General features: G+C 39.1%; 1 protein-coding gene and 1 pseudogene across 2 annotated transcripts in view; both read right to left on the reverse strand.

Annotated features, from left to right (window-relative positions):
* The window catches only part of ZNF721 (zinc finger protein 721), a 207671-nt gene that overhangs the window by 145906 nt on the left and 44994 nt on the right, over positions 1 to 16771 (reverse strand). The gene's annotated exons all lie outside the window — the stretch shown is intronic.
* Positions 8994 to 11079, reverse strand: LOC112624215 (annotated as a pseudogene). The gene has a single exon (XR_003119366.1). The product of XR_003119366.1 is annotated as a putative ATP-binding cassette sub-family A member 11 (transcript).

Consider the following 16771-nt stretch of genomic DNA (forward strand, 5'->3'; position numbering starts at 1 on the left):
CCACATCATCTGCAAACAAAGATAATTTGGCTTCTTCCTTTCCAATTTGGATGGCCTTTACTGTTTTCTCTTGTCTCATTGCTCTAGCTAGCACTTCTAGTACTATGCTGAATAACAGTGGTACAAGTGTGCATTCTTTGTGCCTCTTCTTTTGTCTTCTTCAGATACAGACACCTTATCAGCATGATTTGGGGTTTAGGTTCCCAACTTTACAAGGTAATTTGTCCTCAGCCATCCTGTTGTCCTTTCCTGGTCCTAGGCTTCAGAACTGTCTGGGGAAGATCCTAGATGCCCACAGTAGCCATGTGTCTTGGAGTATTTAGGGTATAAGTTACTGCATCATCTCCTCACAGTGGACGGCCTGAGGTGTGGGGTAAACCCTCTCAGGAGCAGCTGGGTTCCCTGGTGCTCAGAGCACTCTTGTGGTTTACACTATTCAAAAAGCCATATCCTTGTGGCATTAAGATTTTCTTTCTCCCAGTCCAGTTTCCATTTTTTGGAGACACATTGCTCTTCAGCCAATGGAATTCTGATATTGAGGGGAAAGGCAGAAGTAATTTCTACCATCTGGATTTTTTCAGAATTGTGAAGGGAGAAAAAGTATCCCCAAAGACAATTAAAGGCCATTCTAGCAAGATGGTGCATGGACCTGCATACATAGACACACACACAAAACACTCCAGGCACACATGGGGATGCAGTGCACAGGCTCTTGGGAGGGTGGTCATTGAGTACTTCAGTGAGAAGGATGAAGGTGGGAGGATGTACATCACACGACAGACAGCCCGACTTGACACTTGAGTCAGACATATCATTATTCCAGCCAGTACTGCTACTCGTTGGGTTTGTCATCTTGAAAAAAATGTTTACTTATTTCAACTTCCATTTTATTAACTGTACAATGCATTCTATTGGTAGAGCTTGAAAGATAGGAGAATATTCTCAAAGAGGCATAAAAATGTAAATTTTTAAAATGTCTGATGATATATTTGTTAAAAATTCTTTCATTTTTCCCTTGACATGTGTAATAAGTTTTTCAGATCTGTGTATTTTGGGGGTGGTTTCAAACGGAACCTCAGGGCTTAGTTATGGGAATATTACTAAGTTAAAAAAAAGTAGGAAACATTTCTTTTCCTCTATGGCTGCAGAGAACTGAATACATTTTTAGAAGAAATTTTGGTAGATAAATTGGTGATTTAGAGATATGCCAATATATCGGTTTTTCTTTTCTGCATGGTGGGGAATTTGTAATAATGAATAAGTCTGCTCTTTATGCTGTTATCTGGGTGTCTGAATTTAATGTTAAATTGTATGGAATAGGACTTGACATTCCTGGTTAATGTTCACCTATTTGTTATTAAGGAAATAATACCTAAATTATTATTGTCTGAAACTGATATATATTTTGGCTTTTCTTGTTGAAGTATAAAATGTAAGTGCCTTACAATCTCCTTTCCTCCTATAAACATAAGCAATGAGTTTGAGGAATTTTGTTGGATTATTTAAACACTGAGTTCTTTTATATAAAACTAAGTGAATAATCTTGACTGGAAATCAGAGACCTAAGCCTGTTAACTACAGGGTAAGGCCAATCTTGACCCTGCCAAAGGAGGTCATCAGTAGCCCAGTAGTTTCTTCCTGGGAACCTTTTCTGCAGGTGTCCTAGCCTGGCTGAAAGTAGACGTGAAAGGAGCCTTTATACTGAGATGCTACAGAGCCCTGGAAAGCTGAGGATCCACAGGCAGATGCAGTGAGATTTGGGATGGGAGGAGGGTTGTGATGTCCTCTGAGAGGGAGTAATTGTTATTGTCTTCGGGCTGTTTCTAGATACAATCAAATAAATTCTGATGTAGGTAAGAAGTGAGTTTATTTTAAGGAGAATTGCAATGGAAAAAACACCAAGCACAAGATCTGCAAGCATCTCCAAAATGAGACAGATAAGGGCGATTTTTCATATGGAGGAGCAATCAAGATTAGAAAGAAGATGGGAAGGAGAGGGCAGAATGGAGAACAGCAAAATCAGATTCAAGATTAGAGAATGTTTCACCCTGAAGTCAGCCTGTTCTTGGGAGGGACATCAAGAGGGTTGTATGCTCACTTAGACTGAAGGTGGAGCATAGTCCAGGGGTCTGGGGGAAGGAGAGAGACTTGGGCAGTTAGGTTAACAAGTACTCTGTTCTGAATACTGAGGACAAAATTATTTAATTGTTTATGAGGGAAAAATGAGAACGCAGAGTCTGTAAATTTGTGATAACTAAAGAGGGAGTATCATCAAAGTCATAATGAAAAGGGTATTTCTTTGCAGTAAGCTTTTCTTGCAGAACACAAAGGATTTGAGAGATGTTAGTCATAACTACCATGATTCACGGCCCACTTCATGTTTCTCCTGCTTTCCTTTGTCCTATACATTTTTTTCTCTTGGCTTTTACTGAGTTGTATCCAATATAATAACCTGGTAAACATAGGTAAAGTGTTTTTGCCAAGTTCTGTGAGTAGTTTTATCAAATCCTTTAACTTGAGGGAGGGAGTTATGGAAGCCCATAATTTATAGACAGTTCCTTAGAAGTATAGATGGGTCCCTGGGGCTTGTGACTGGCACATGGAGTGGAAGCAGTATTGTGGGACTGAGCCCTGAGCCGGTGGGGTCTATGCTGACCCTGGTGTTTTCAGAATTGAGCTGTTGGACACCCAGTTTGTGTTAGAGGATTGGTTGGTGTTCAGCAAACTCCATATATTTGGTGTTAGAATAAAGATATGGCCGGGCGCGGTGGCTCATGCCTGTTATCCCAGCACTTTGAGAGGCCAAGACGGGTGGATCACGAGGTCAGGAGATCGAGACCATCCTGGCTAACACAATGAAACCCCATCTCTACTAAAAATACAAAAAATTAGCTGGGCGTGGTGGTGGGTGCCTGTAGTCCCAGCTATACGGGAGGCTGAGGCAGGAGAATGGCATGAATCCAGGAGGCGGACTGTGCAGTGAGCCAAGATTGCGCCACTGCACTCCAGCCTGGGTGACAGAGCGAGTCTCAGACTCAAAAATATATATATAAATATATTAGGCTGGGTACAGTGGCTCATGCCTGTAAACCTAGCACTTTGGGAGGCCAAGGAGGGCAGATTTGCTTGAGCTCAGGAGTTCAACACCAGCCTGGGCAAATGGTGAAATCCCATCTCTGCCAAACATCCAAAAAAATTAGTTGGGCACGGTGGCACACACCTGTATTCCCAGCTACCTGGGGGTGTGCTGAGGCAGGAGGATCACTTGAACCCTGGGTGGTCAATGCTGCCAAGAGCCAAGATCACACCACTGCATTCCAACCTATGTGACGAAGTGAGACCCTTTCTCAAAAAAATTAAGATATCATAGCAGCCTTGGTTGGGAGACACTGGGTCTGTTGTAGAATGGAGAGGTTTTTTTGTTTTGTTCTTGTTGTTTACACACAAGCTGTCACACAGTGAATTGTCCTGTGATTCTAGGTCTCCTCCAGGGGTCGAAGGGGACTGAGGACTTCAAGGGAAAGAGTTCTGAGGGCAGACTTTTCTCTCCACCCGGCTGCTACAATGTGATTTCTGCACATTCACACACATGCATGCTAAGCAGTGGTACGGCCATGCTTCTCTCATGACAAAGCTTCACTCAGGAGTTGTGCTGAGAACACCTCTGCTTCTAGAGTTTTCCAATAATAGGACACGTAACTGTCCAGAAGATTCATGGCTTCTTTTTACCTCCCAGATCTTGAATCTGCACCAGTAACCTCTTTCCTGCAGTAGCCTAGGCTTCTGGATCACCTGACCATTTTATCTCCCTGCACGCACACATTTATAAGTCAGAGCTATCCTGCCTGGGCCAGCATCTGTAGCACTCCCAAGTTTATGCAGTTCTCCTGCCTCAGCCTCTCGAGTAGTTGGGACTACAGGCACCTGCCACCACACCCGGCTGATTTTTAGTATTTTTACTAGAGACAGGTTTTCACCATATTAGCCACAATAGTCTCAATCTCCTGACCTTGTGATCCGCCTGCCTCAGCCTCCCAAGGTGCTGGGATTACAGGAGTGAGCCACCACACCCGGCCCTATTACTGCCATTTTCTTATTGTTTTCTGACTATTTAGTTTCTGTTTTTTAATTCTTTCATGCTGTCTTCCTTGGCGTTTTCTTGAATTTTTGTTTGTTTTTGTTGTTTTATGCCTTCTCTTTCTTTTGTATTTACCCACTACCGTTGTTTTTTTGTTTGTTTGTTTGTTTGTAATTTCCAAGAAACTTATGTAAAACATCTCATAGTTATAAAATCTAGCTTCAGATAACAAATTAACTTTTTGTTTTGTACAGATAGGGTCTGGCATTGTTACCCAGGTCAGATAGGCTCTTGCTTTGTTACCCAGGCTGTAGTGCAGTGATGCATTCATAGCTCAGTGCAGACTCAACTTCCCCAGGTCCAAGCAATCCTCCTATCTCAGCCTCCCAAGTAGCTGGGACTACAAGAACATGCTGCCATGTCTGGCTATTTTTTTACTATTTTTTGTAGAGATAGGGTTTTGCCATGTTGCTTAGGCTGGTCTTGAACTCCTGGGCTCAAGCAATCCACCTGCCTTGGCCTCCCAAAATGCTAGGATTACAGGCATGCGCCATCAGGCTCAGCTGCAGCTTGTTTAAAAAGAATAAACAGCTTTCTGAGACCTTTAATTCTAGTTATGTACTTATTTAAGAGACAGGGTCCTGCCATATTACCAGACTGGTTTTGAACTCCTGGCCTCAAGCAAAAGTTAGCTTCTATATACTGAAAAATTAAACAGTCTTACTCCCTTCAACACAGTATTTATGTCACACTCTACATCTTTTTATATCATATACCCATTAACAATTTATTGAAGCTATATTTAATAATTTTTTTCTTGTAGCTTTTACACCAGCATTAAAAGTGATTTCTGAGCATAATTACAGTTTTATAGCCTTCTAAATTTGACCAGGTGTATATGATTTTCAATAGTAGTTATATTTTTGTTGTAAGTTAGGATTCCATTACAACTTGAAAAATTCTCATTAACATTTTTTGTAAGTCAGGTCTAGTGATGAAAAATTTCCTCAACTTTTTTTAAATCTGAGATTTTGATTGATACATCATTTCTAAAGAACAGCTTTGTCAGGGATAGTCTTCTTAATTGTCAAGGTTTTTTCTTTTTCTCTCTTCATTTGCACTTCAAATATATGGTTTCACTTCCATGTGGCTTGCATGGTTTTTGTTGGGCAGTCTGCTGATAACCTTATAGGAGTTCCCTTGTATGTGAAGAATCTCTTTCTCTTGCTTCTTTTAAGAATCTCTCCTTGTCTTTGAATTTTGGCTTAATTATAATGTGTTATGGACAATTTTTGTTAGATTCTTCTTGCTATAGACATTTTGAGCTTTTTAATTTAATATCCATATTTCTTCCAAGATTGGGAAAAATTTAAGACATTATATCTGTAAACAATTTAAAAAAATTTTTCTCTCTCATGAACCTCCTAAAATATGTACATTCTTACTGTTTATTATGCAGTATGGGGCCCAAATGCTTTATTCTTACATTCTTTTTTAAAATTCTAATTAGAAACTTTCAAATGACTTACTTTTAAGTTTGCTTTTTTTTTTACCCCCCTGTGTAACGAAGTCTCCTGTTAAAGCTTTCTCTTTAATATTTTAGATCTCCTATTGTGTACTTCAGCTCCAGCATATCTATTTGGTTCTCTTTTAATAGGTTCTCTTTCTTTATTATAATTGTGATTTTGTTCATACATTCTTGTAAAAAAATTTAGTAATGTGTGACTTTTTGCATCTCATTGAGATTCTTTAAGATAATTATTTGAATTTTTTTTTAGATCTGTGTTTTATTGTAAGTGGTTACTGGAGCATTTTTAATTTCCTTTGGTGATGTTATGTTTGCCTGATCCTTCATGATCTGTGATACCTTGTTTTGATGTCCCTGTATCTGAAGGAGTAAATACCTCTTTCAGTCATTATAGATTAGTTTGGGGAGGTAAATATTTTCTCCTATTGGATCTCTGTGCTGATGAGATTGCAGTAAGGTGCATTGGATCTGGATCACAGTGAAGTTCATGCTTGGTAGACCTGTTATTAGGGCATCAGACCGTTGTGGATTCTATTTTCTGGGAAGACTGAACTTTCTTCAGGATCTTGATCAATAAGACTGGTGCTGGGGAAAAAAAGTCTCCAGTTATATATGCAGATGACAGAGCTGATACAATCCGTGTGAGCAGGCATGGCTTCTGCTGTGTGGCTCTTGCTGGGTTTTTGGAAATCCTCTAACCCCATCATTGGACAGGTTCCTAGATGAGCAGTACTGACCCTTGATCAGAGCTGAGAGGGTGTGGAACTGATTCACAGGGCTGCTTCGGCATACACAGTTGAGACCAAAGTCTTCAGGTTTGTTTCCGGGTTCATGGCATTTCTCCCTCTAGGTTCCTGGGTGAACAGGACTCTTCCCAGACTTTAGCTGACAGGGACTGGAGGTAGGTTTTAGGACTGCTTCAAGATTCACAGTGGGAATAAAGTCAGCCAGCATGCCTAGAGGGGCACATATAGTGTGCTTTTTGGCAGGTCCCAGGTTAGGAAAAACTGTTTCTGGACTTTGGTTTTATGGACTTGGAGCCAGATTATAGTGCCACATCAAGATCCACCATTAAATAAATGTTGGCAAGCCTACGTCCAGGGGCACAGATGGATGTTTCTGTCTGTGGGTTCCTGCATGTGCAAGATTTCTTCCACACCATGATAGATGTGTGCAAGGGGCTAATTCAGAGATCACAGAGAGGATCAACATCTAAAGTCCTTTCACCTGAGACACAGGACACTTGGTGTCTTGGCAGATGGTGCTAGTGGCATAAACAAAACCAAATGGTCTACAGCTGTATTTACAGTGAGAATTAGTCATATTTTATTTTGTAGCTGGGACTGTGATGGACAAGCATGCCACTCAAGCAAGGTCATGCCCTCTCAATACAGCCCTCCTCAGTCTTGGGTTTACACCCTTTGACATGGATTCCAAAGTTCCCATAAAGTTTCTTTTGCCAGGGCATAACTGCTCCTTTTTTTTTGAGATGGAATCTCACTCTTGTCACCCAGGCTGGCGTGCAGTGGCGCCATCTTAGCTCATTGCAACCTCCGCCTCCCAGGCTCAAGCAATTCCCCTGCCTCAGCCTCTCGAGTAACTGGGATTACAGGTGCCCACCACCATGCCCAGCCAATTTTTGTATTTTTAGTGTTGATGGAGTTTCGCCATATTGGCCAAGCTGGTCTCGAACTCCTGACCTCAGGTGTTCCGCCCGCCTCAGCCTCCCAAAGTGCTGTGATCACAGGCGTGAGCCACCATACCTGGCTTGCCACATTTTTTTAAGTCTATCAAAGTTTTATTTCTAAGAAATACATTTGCATATAACCCAAATATAACAACTCTGGTATTACATCAATACAGCTATAACATTAATGCAGCAATTATATAACACAAAAGTGTTATAATGACCTGGGAAATGTTCATGAATTGTGAGGTGAAAAGATGTAGAAAATGACTGTGCCTACTGATGCTACCTTTGAAAAAGGACCCATAAAAAATACATTGAATATAAGTTGGCTAAATAAAGTATTAACTGTGGTACTTTCTTACAGATTATGGTTATCTTCTTCCATATAATTTCAATATGTACTAATATTCACATGTATTTATTTTATAATCAGAATATGTCATTATAATTAAATGTTATGTTGTGCCATTTCATCAGATCTTCTTATAGTCACATTAAATTATAATGTGTCACATTAAATTATAATCACATTAAATTATGTTATATCACATTAAATTATAATCTGAGTAACTAATGTTTAAAAATAGCTGATACATTTGAAATTTAGGCAAAAAAATTTTTTTATTTGTAAAATGTGCTCAGTGTTAACTATTGATAATAACCAAAAACCAACCTAATATTATATGATTTTTAAAATTATTTTTAAGCACAAAATAGACCCATGTTGGGGATGAATAACATGTCTGATTTTGTTAATTTTGTCTACTACTTTTCCCTGTATTTCCTTGTTTCCTTCATCCTAAAATTTTTAAAAATGAAAACTTTAATCATTATTGAATGTTTAAAATACTGAATTTTTTTTTTTTTTTTTTTTTTTTTTTTGGTTAACTGAAGTAAAAGGAAACATTCTTGTAGAATTATGGAAACCATGTAGTAGGACTTAAAATTGAATGTTAGGAGGTTCTTCGTTTTAAGAGGCTTCCTGTGGGAGAAGTTTCCATCAAACTGCTGTACTTCTATCATCAACATTTCCCAGCGCCTGCTCTGTACGGAGTTCTAAGAATACCTGCTCCAAGGTGCCCTGAGAGAGCTGTATTCCTCCACATTGAAGGTCTGTTTCACTGCCTCTACTTTGAAAAAGGCCCCGAGACAGAGGGTGGAAATCCTCCACAGGTAACTTATACGCCATTAAAGAGGAACGTCTTTCCTGCTGAGCAGCCTGTGGGAAAAGCTTCAAAATCTCTGTGTGGAGAGCTTCCACCTGAGTAGGTTCTTTCATTTTTTTATTTCTAGTAAAAATCTTTACCAAACTTGTTTTTCAGATGTTGAATGGAACCAATACAACCTAGCGTTCCTGACACCATGATGGCCACACACAGCCTTAGCCTCTGACATGTAATGAGTGGTCAAGAGGGCGCCCCTCTCCTTGTTTTTAACGGTAGCCTGAAGTATCTGCCACATTTGCTGCTGCCCCTTGGGGTACATCCTGGTGAACAGCTCATCTAGAAGCACCACTGATGGGTTCCCCAGGATGCTCAGCACAAAGCATAGCTTTCTCTTTTATCTCTCTGATAGAGTTTTCACGGGAGCCTTAAGTTGCTCCTGGAGCTTAAGAGCTTCCACCAATCATGAAATACTAAGAGCAGCATATTCTTTGCCCAGTCCTTTCACAGCTGCATACAACTCCAGGTGCTCTTTCATTGTAAGCTTGGGCCACAGTGAGTTCTCCTGAGGGCAGTACCCCAAGAACTTGAGGCTGTTGTCACGCTGTTGCTTTACTGATGCTCTGTTGCCTTGTAACACCACCACTTCTGCAGTTGGCTTTGTGAACCTACTTGTCATTTTAATGGAAGTACTTTTACCAGATCCACTGTGTCCTACTAATCCCAAAACTTCACCTTTTTAACACAAAAGGAAACATTTCTGATGGCTATTTTCTTCTTTCTTGTTGAAAAGCAACTTTTCTTTGCTTCATAATATTCCTTGTGTAAACAGCTTGCAGTTATGACTGGCTTCTCCTCCAAGTTTGGAGTAGTGAGTGCATTTGCTGCTTGGACTCTTTCAGCTTGAACATCTTCTTCTTCAGGCTCTTCTGGATAGGGATGAGTTTCTCTACGTCGTGGAGAGACTCTGAAAACTGGGTCTTTATTCATTATTTCAATTTCATACTTCATGTCCAGATACCTTATGACAAAAAGGAAAATAACACTCTGAAGGTATGGTATTAAGGTTGTTAAAAGAATGGTTTTATTGACTTCATTTATTCTATTGTCCAGACTGTCCAAGTTTCTCATATACATAAAGTTGAGCTGGATCAATAACATGACATATCCCAGCAAAGTGAAGGAAGGTATGAAAATCATGCACAAAATTAAGTTGGGTTTTTCATACTTAGTTGATACCGGAATTGTGAATACACATATTAAGATAATAAAAAAGCCAAAAGACCAAAAGCCATTATTTTTTCACCACTTGCAAAAGATGAATGAAAGCACATACGTGAGGAATATAAGAGAAGCTGCACAACGAATTATGCATACCGCCAAAACAAACATGAGTTCCCATGGAAGCTGGAATCCCAGAAATACGAAGTAGTAAATTAAATGTATTGAAAGGAGAATCAAGGAGTATAATGGAATGTCCACCAGAGCCTGTCCACACCAGTATCCTGAAGGCCAGAGGCTGAAATCCATAACTGGGATTCAACTTTATTTTTTTTATAATCACTGATACTGCTTATGCTGATATAAGGAGAAATGCAGTTTGTGATCAACAACAAAAATATGGACCCATCTATAAAACCAAGTTCCAGCACTATGTCATCACGAGAAAATGAGGTGCTCTTCATTTGAATAAGCTCCGTGAAGTTAAAAATTTCAATAAGGGCTTTGGTAACAATTCCCATAAGAATAGGAAAACAATTCAATTTCTTGGTATTACATGCAACTGAAAATCTAATCCTTCTGGTTATCAGACACTATGATGCCTCCATTGTAGGAGTGATCATCTGAGCCATTTCTGTTTCTGAAGCCATCCATTTCCAAAACTATATTCTGACGCTTCGGTGAATGCACTAAGTCTTCAATATTTGATCCTGGAGCAAAGATGAATAGAAAGCCAAGCGAAATATAGGGGTAGAGGAAGCAGTGGGAACAACCCTGTGGGCACTCTCAGCCCCCAGTGAAGCCATTTTCTCGCCACATTTTTTTATAACTGTAGAAGATGTGGGTAGAGAACCTCCTATTCTGCCATCTTGCTGTGTCATTCCCCTTGTATATTTTACTTTCTGATATGTTCTATGTCAAATATTTTTTATTTTGAATTCAAAATGTCTGAAATAAAATGCTCAAATTTTCCAATTGTAGAATAAATGTATTGAAATGCCTCATTCTCATCAGAGCATTTTATTGAGTTTTCTTTTACTGCTGTACTTTGAATGCCAAAGATTCAAAATGCCAGCTCTTTGTAAGTACACACAGTTGAAAACTGTAGTTATTTATAAGATTGTCTTTGATACATCTATGTTAGATTCAATATTTTGTAGGTCAGAATTTTTTGTTCTAGTTTTCAACTCCATTTTAGTGGTTTTTAATCCTCAAATTTTATTTTATTTTTTTTTTTATTTTGAGACAGAGTTTTGCTCTTGTTGCCCAGGCTGGAGAGCAATGGCACGATTTTGGCTCACCACAACCTCTGCCTCATAGGGAGGCAATTCTGCTACTTCAGCCTCCCCAGTAGCTGGGATTACAGGCATGCGCCACCACGCCCAGCTAATTTTTTGAATTTTTAGTAGAGCCGGGGTTTCTCCATATTCGTCAGTCTGGTCTCGAAGTCCCAACCTCAGGTGATCCACCTGCCTTGGCCTCCCAAAGTGCTGGGATTACAGGTATCAGCCACTGTACCTGGCCTAGTCTTCATATTTGTCTGGTAATTTTAACCTGTACCTTTTATGACCATGTGGTATTTAATTCACATAAACGTCATGGGGTTTCAATTGGAGCAAATTAAAATATATATATATATATAAATCAGACATTTATCTTGGCAAGAAAGTTATCTATGTGGTATTTGCCTATATAAATATTGCCCTAGGTGTTCATAAATTTTTTATTTGAGTGAGTGTTCATTGTTTTCTTGTATAGGTGAATAGTCAGAGAAACAGTATAAAATTACCATCTATTTATGTTTGATTATGTTGCTCTGTGAGAGAAAAACTTATTTGAAGGTGATTTTTAAAGAATGTAACCTTTTTAGATAGATGTACATATTTAGTTGATGAAAAACGTGTAATTGCCATCTTAAATATTTTCAAGTGTACAGTCTAGTGGTATTAAGTACTTTTACTTTATTTTGCAATGGATCTCTAATTTTATCTTAGAAAAGTACCTTATAAACAATAAACTGCCCTTTTTTCCTTTTTCTTCAGCTCCTGAAGAATACCATTTTACTTACTGTTTCTATAATTTTGACTGGTTTCCATATTCTTACCGGTGTAATTATATAATGTCTGTTTCTTTTTGACTATTATATGTAACATAATATTCTTGTTTTCATTTGTTTTAAAATGAAATAATATTGGTCACATTTTAAAAATTTGATACTGATCTCTAAAGGAACATTTGTATTCTTTCCAGGAATCATCTTTTGTAAATAATAATGAAGAACATGCGTGTGTAAATATCTATTTAAAGTCCTCTTTTTTTTTTTAAGATGGAGTCTTGCTCTGTTACTCAGGCTGGAGTGCAGTGGCACGATCTCGGCTCACTGCAACCTCTGCCTCCTGGGTTCATGCCATTCTCCTGTCTTAGCCTCCCGGTACCTGGGACTACAGGCGCCTACCACCACACCCAGCTTTTTTTTGTTTTTTTCTTTTTTCCTTTTGTATTTTTAGTAGAGACGGGGTTTCACAGTGTTAGCCAGGATGGTCTCGATCTCCTGACATCATGATCCACCCACCTCGGCCTCCCAAAGTGCTGGGATTACAGGCGTGAGCCACTGCGCCTGGCCTAAAGTCCTGCTTTAAATGTTCTTGGAATAGTTTGGATACAGTGATGTAGTACTACATGTCCGTATTTTTATTTCCCGAGCCTTTGATGTTATATCCAAAAAGTGATTGCTAAGACCAGTTGCACGAAGTCTTCACCATCTGTTTTTATTAGATTCCACATATGTATAAGATCATGTGGTATTTGTCTCAGTGTATCTTGTTTCTTTCTGTAACATATGATCCAGCAATTTCTATTTTTTCTTGCATGGTCATAAATGTTTGTTGTCTTAGAATCAAAAGAGCCATCTTAAATTACAATGTTGTTTAAATATGTCACCTTGTGATACTTTTTTTTTCTATAATGGCTGTACTAACTTAGTCTTACCAACTGAATATGTTAACTTTTCTATACCTTCTCATAATTTTTTTGTCTAATTACAATTATTTTAACTGCAGTGAAGTCACATCTTGTTGTGGCTTTGATTTGCATATCTCTGATAGTGATCCTGAGCATCTTTGCATCTTCTTTTTGGCCATTTGTATTTCTTTTTTGAAAAATGTATCTTAGCTGGGTGCAGTGGTTTGGGAGGCCAAGGCGGGTGGATCACCTGAGGTCAGGAGTTTAGCCAACATGGTGAAACCCCATCTCTACTAAAAGTACAAAAATTAGCCGGGTGTGGTGGCACACACCCGTAATCCCAGCTACTCAGGAGGATGAGGTGGAAGAATTGCATAAGCCCGGGAGGCGGAGGTTGCAGTGAACTGAAATCGGGCCACTGAACTCCAGCCTGGGTGACAGAGTGAGACCCTGTCTCAAAAAAAAAAAGAAAAATGTATCTTAAGGTCTCCTGCCTATTTTCAAGTTATGTATTATATTTTAAGTTTGTTATATATTCTGTAAGTTTATCTTGTCATGTCTATATTTTACAAATATTTTCTTTCATTTTGTAGATTATCTCCAGTCTGTTTTCTTTGCTGTCCAAAACATTCTTAGTTTGTTGTAATCCCATTTGCGTATTTTTGTGAGTCTTTTGAGGTCTTAAAAATTCTTCGTTCTGCAATACGTGGTAAAGTATTCCGCTATGTTTACTTCAAATAGCTTTAGAGATTTGGGTTTCCTATTTAAATATTTACTTGTGATTGAGTTTTTTATGTTGTAAAAAGTAGGGGTCTAGGTTCATTTTTTAAATTATCATGTAGATAATCAATTTTTCTAGCACCATTTATTGAAAAGACTGTCTTTTCCAGCTGTGTGTTCTGGACATCTTTGTTGAAAATCACTTGGCTCCAAGTTCATGAATTTATTACCGGGCTCAACTGGATACTTTGACCTGTTTATCTGTTTTTATGTCAGTATCATCCTGTTTTGCTCATTATAGCTTTATAGTATGTTTTGGAGCCAGGAAGTGTGATGTTCCTAGCTTTGTTCTTTTTGCTCAGGATTACTTGTGCTGTTCATGGGTCTTTTGGTGGTTTCCTATAAATTTTAAGCTTGTTTTTTCCATTTCTATGAAAAGAGTCATTCGCATTTTGATAGAGATTGCATTGAACCTGTAGATCACCTTCGGTAGTATAGCCACTTTTATATTATTTCAGTTCATGAGCAAAAAATATCAATTTTTCATGTCTTTTTCAGCTTTTTATCAATGTTATATAATTCTCAGTGTAGAGAGTGTTTATGTTTTTAATTAAGTTCGCTGCTAGATCTAGACACCTTTCTTTTTATTGTGTATGCAGAAGGAGTATTTGGCAAAATTCAACATGCCTCTGTGGTTTAAGAAACTCAACAAATTAGTTATAGATGGTATGTACCTCAACACAATAAAGGCCATATATGACAAATCCATGACTGATACCATCCTAAACAGGAAAGAGCAGAGCACTTTTTATCTGAGCTCTCAGACAAGGATTTTACATTATAATCATTTTACATTATAATTGTGTATTACAGTATTCAGCTGTGGACACTCTTAAGACTGTGGAGGATGGCCGGGCGTGGTGGCTCATTATCCCAGCCTGTAATCCCAGCACTTTGGGAGGCTGAGGCAGGTGGATCATTGCTGGGGCTACCAGAAATGCCAAGATGAGATTACCTAGAGAAACAGGCAGGTTGGCCAAGCAGCTGGGGGCACCACCCTTCCTGGGGAACTCCTTATGGCCCTTATCACAAATTTGCCTAACAACCTGCTCCCCCGCAATATGCTCAAGAGAAAAAGAAATGGGGTATCAAATGTGAGTATACCCTACAACCTGAAAGATTGTGTAAATTGAGAGAGGTTTTTAAATTTTCTCCAGGTCCTGCAGCAGAAAGCAAAAAAGAGCACTCCATAATTCTTGTCTCTTTGGGAGAGACCATCTCTATCAGCTATAAACAAACAAAACCAAAACTCTCTGACAAGTCTGTAAACTGTCCATCTGTGTCTATAATAATCCTCCAGGCCTAAGCCACTCCCCTTAATTCAGCCAGTTCAGCAACAAGAAACCTACATAGGCTACAAATACCTTCTGATTTTGGGGGACCCCCTTACTTGCCTGGGTTGAAACCTCTCATACTAGAAAAGATTCAGGTACTTGCCAAGATCATTCTGAAAGAAATTATCTCTTTGGATTTCCATGGTCTTCACAAAGTAACAATGATCCATATTTTATTTTACAAACTACCCAAGCAGTGGCAAAAGCCCTAGGGACCATCCTGGCTAACATGGTGAAACCCTGTCTCTACTAAAAAAAATACAAAAATTAGCTGGCTGTGGTGGTGCGCACCTGTAGTCCCAGCTACTAGGGAGGCTGAGGCAGGAGAAGAGCTTGAACCCGGGAGGCTTGCAGTGAGCTGAGACCACGCCACTGCACTCTAGCCTGAGACTCCATCTCAAAAAAAAATAGTAATAAAAAGTTTAATAACTCCTACAACATTCACCCCTGTGGAGCAGTCACCCTAACCGCTGTTAGGGGGCTTTGGAGGATGACTCTTTCTGGCTACTTCCTGCTGATTTAATAGGGGTATCCTTTGCTATCAAAGATCCTCTTTCCAGATGGCTGCATATGCATGGATTACTAAAAGGCATATTTGAAGTCTATATTAATAGTAACTTTTTGGTCCTTTCTTAGTTCTAGGGCTCTGAGTTTTGACTGCTGAGCTGAGGTTCCCAGAGATAATTAAAAGTTTTATAAACAAACTGTTTGGGGAGCAACTGTAAGATAATTGGTAGCGTTTAGGCAAAACTGAAAAACAGGCACAAAGGAAACTAATACAGAGTGAAATAATTATGTGACTCAATACAACTGTATTTTAAAAGGTAAGAAAATCAGTGTATTATGTTTCTAGTAAATAAAAAAAAAAAAGTTTTTTTTGAGATGGATTCTTGCTCCGTTGCCCAGGCTGGAGTGCAGTGGTGCATTATCAGCTCACTGCAACCCCTGCCTCCCAGTTCAGGCGATTCTCCTGCTTCAGCGTCCGCAGCAGCGGGGACTATAGGCGCACGCTGTCATGCCTGGCTAATTTTTTTTTTTGTATTTTAGTAGAGATGGAGTTTCACATTAGCCAGGATGGTCCCAATCTGACCTCGTGATCCACTCGTGTTGGCCTCCCAAAGTGCTGGGATTACAGATGTGAGCCATCACGCCCAGCCGTAAATAGTATGTAATAACAATACAGCATTTGCTGGCTACAGGTTTAGGTAAAAGAAAAAAGCTGTATTAATTGCTGGAGGAGTGGGAAAGCACAGTTGAAAGCTGTTCCCAAGTACATACCAGTATCAAAGAGCAATTTCTAGAGTTTATATGGTTTAAATTGAAGTATTTTTCTTTTCTGTATTATAATGTGCACATTTACACATACATAGACATGTATCTCTTTTTTTGTTTGTTTGTTTGAGACAGAGTCTTGCTCTGTCGCCCAGGCTAGAGTGTGTGGTGCAATCTCAGCTTACTGCCTTCAGGGTTCACGACATTCTTCTGCCTCAGCGTCCCGAGTAGCTGGGACTACAGGCACCCAGATGACTTTTTCGTATTTTTAGTAGAGACAAAGTTTCATGTGTTAGCCAGGATGGTCTTGATATCCTGACCTCGTGATCCCCCCCCCCCCCCGCCTTTGCCTCCCAAAGTGCTGAGATTACAGGCGTAAGCCACCACGCCCGGCCCAATGTTTGTTAATTTTTTATTAAGAATGGGTGTTGAAGATAATGTGTATTTTCTGTTTGAAGAGAGTGTTTACTGTAGTAGTTGAGTGTTATCTCTGAAGTCAAAGTTGCCTGTTTTACTACTGGCTCTTCTGTTGTGAGCAAGTCATTTTTCTCTGCGTCTCTGTTCCTTCCTCTGTAAAATAAGGATAATAATAATACCTATGCATTGAGTTTCCTGTGAAAATTAACACCTATACAGGGTTATGGTATTTATTATTTATATGCTGAATTACATTAATGTGATTAATGAACATTTGAATTCAATAGCTGCCATAATCTGATTTTCCAGAGAAGGTAACAAAGGACT

This window comes from Theropithecus gelada, chromosome 5, assembly GCF_003255815.1.
Source record: "Theropithecus gelada isolate Dixy chromosome 5, Tgel_1.0, whole genome shotgun sequence".
Lineage (NCBI taxonomy): Eukaryota > Metazoa > Chordata > Mammalia > Primates > Cercopithecidae > Theropithecus > Theropithecus gelada.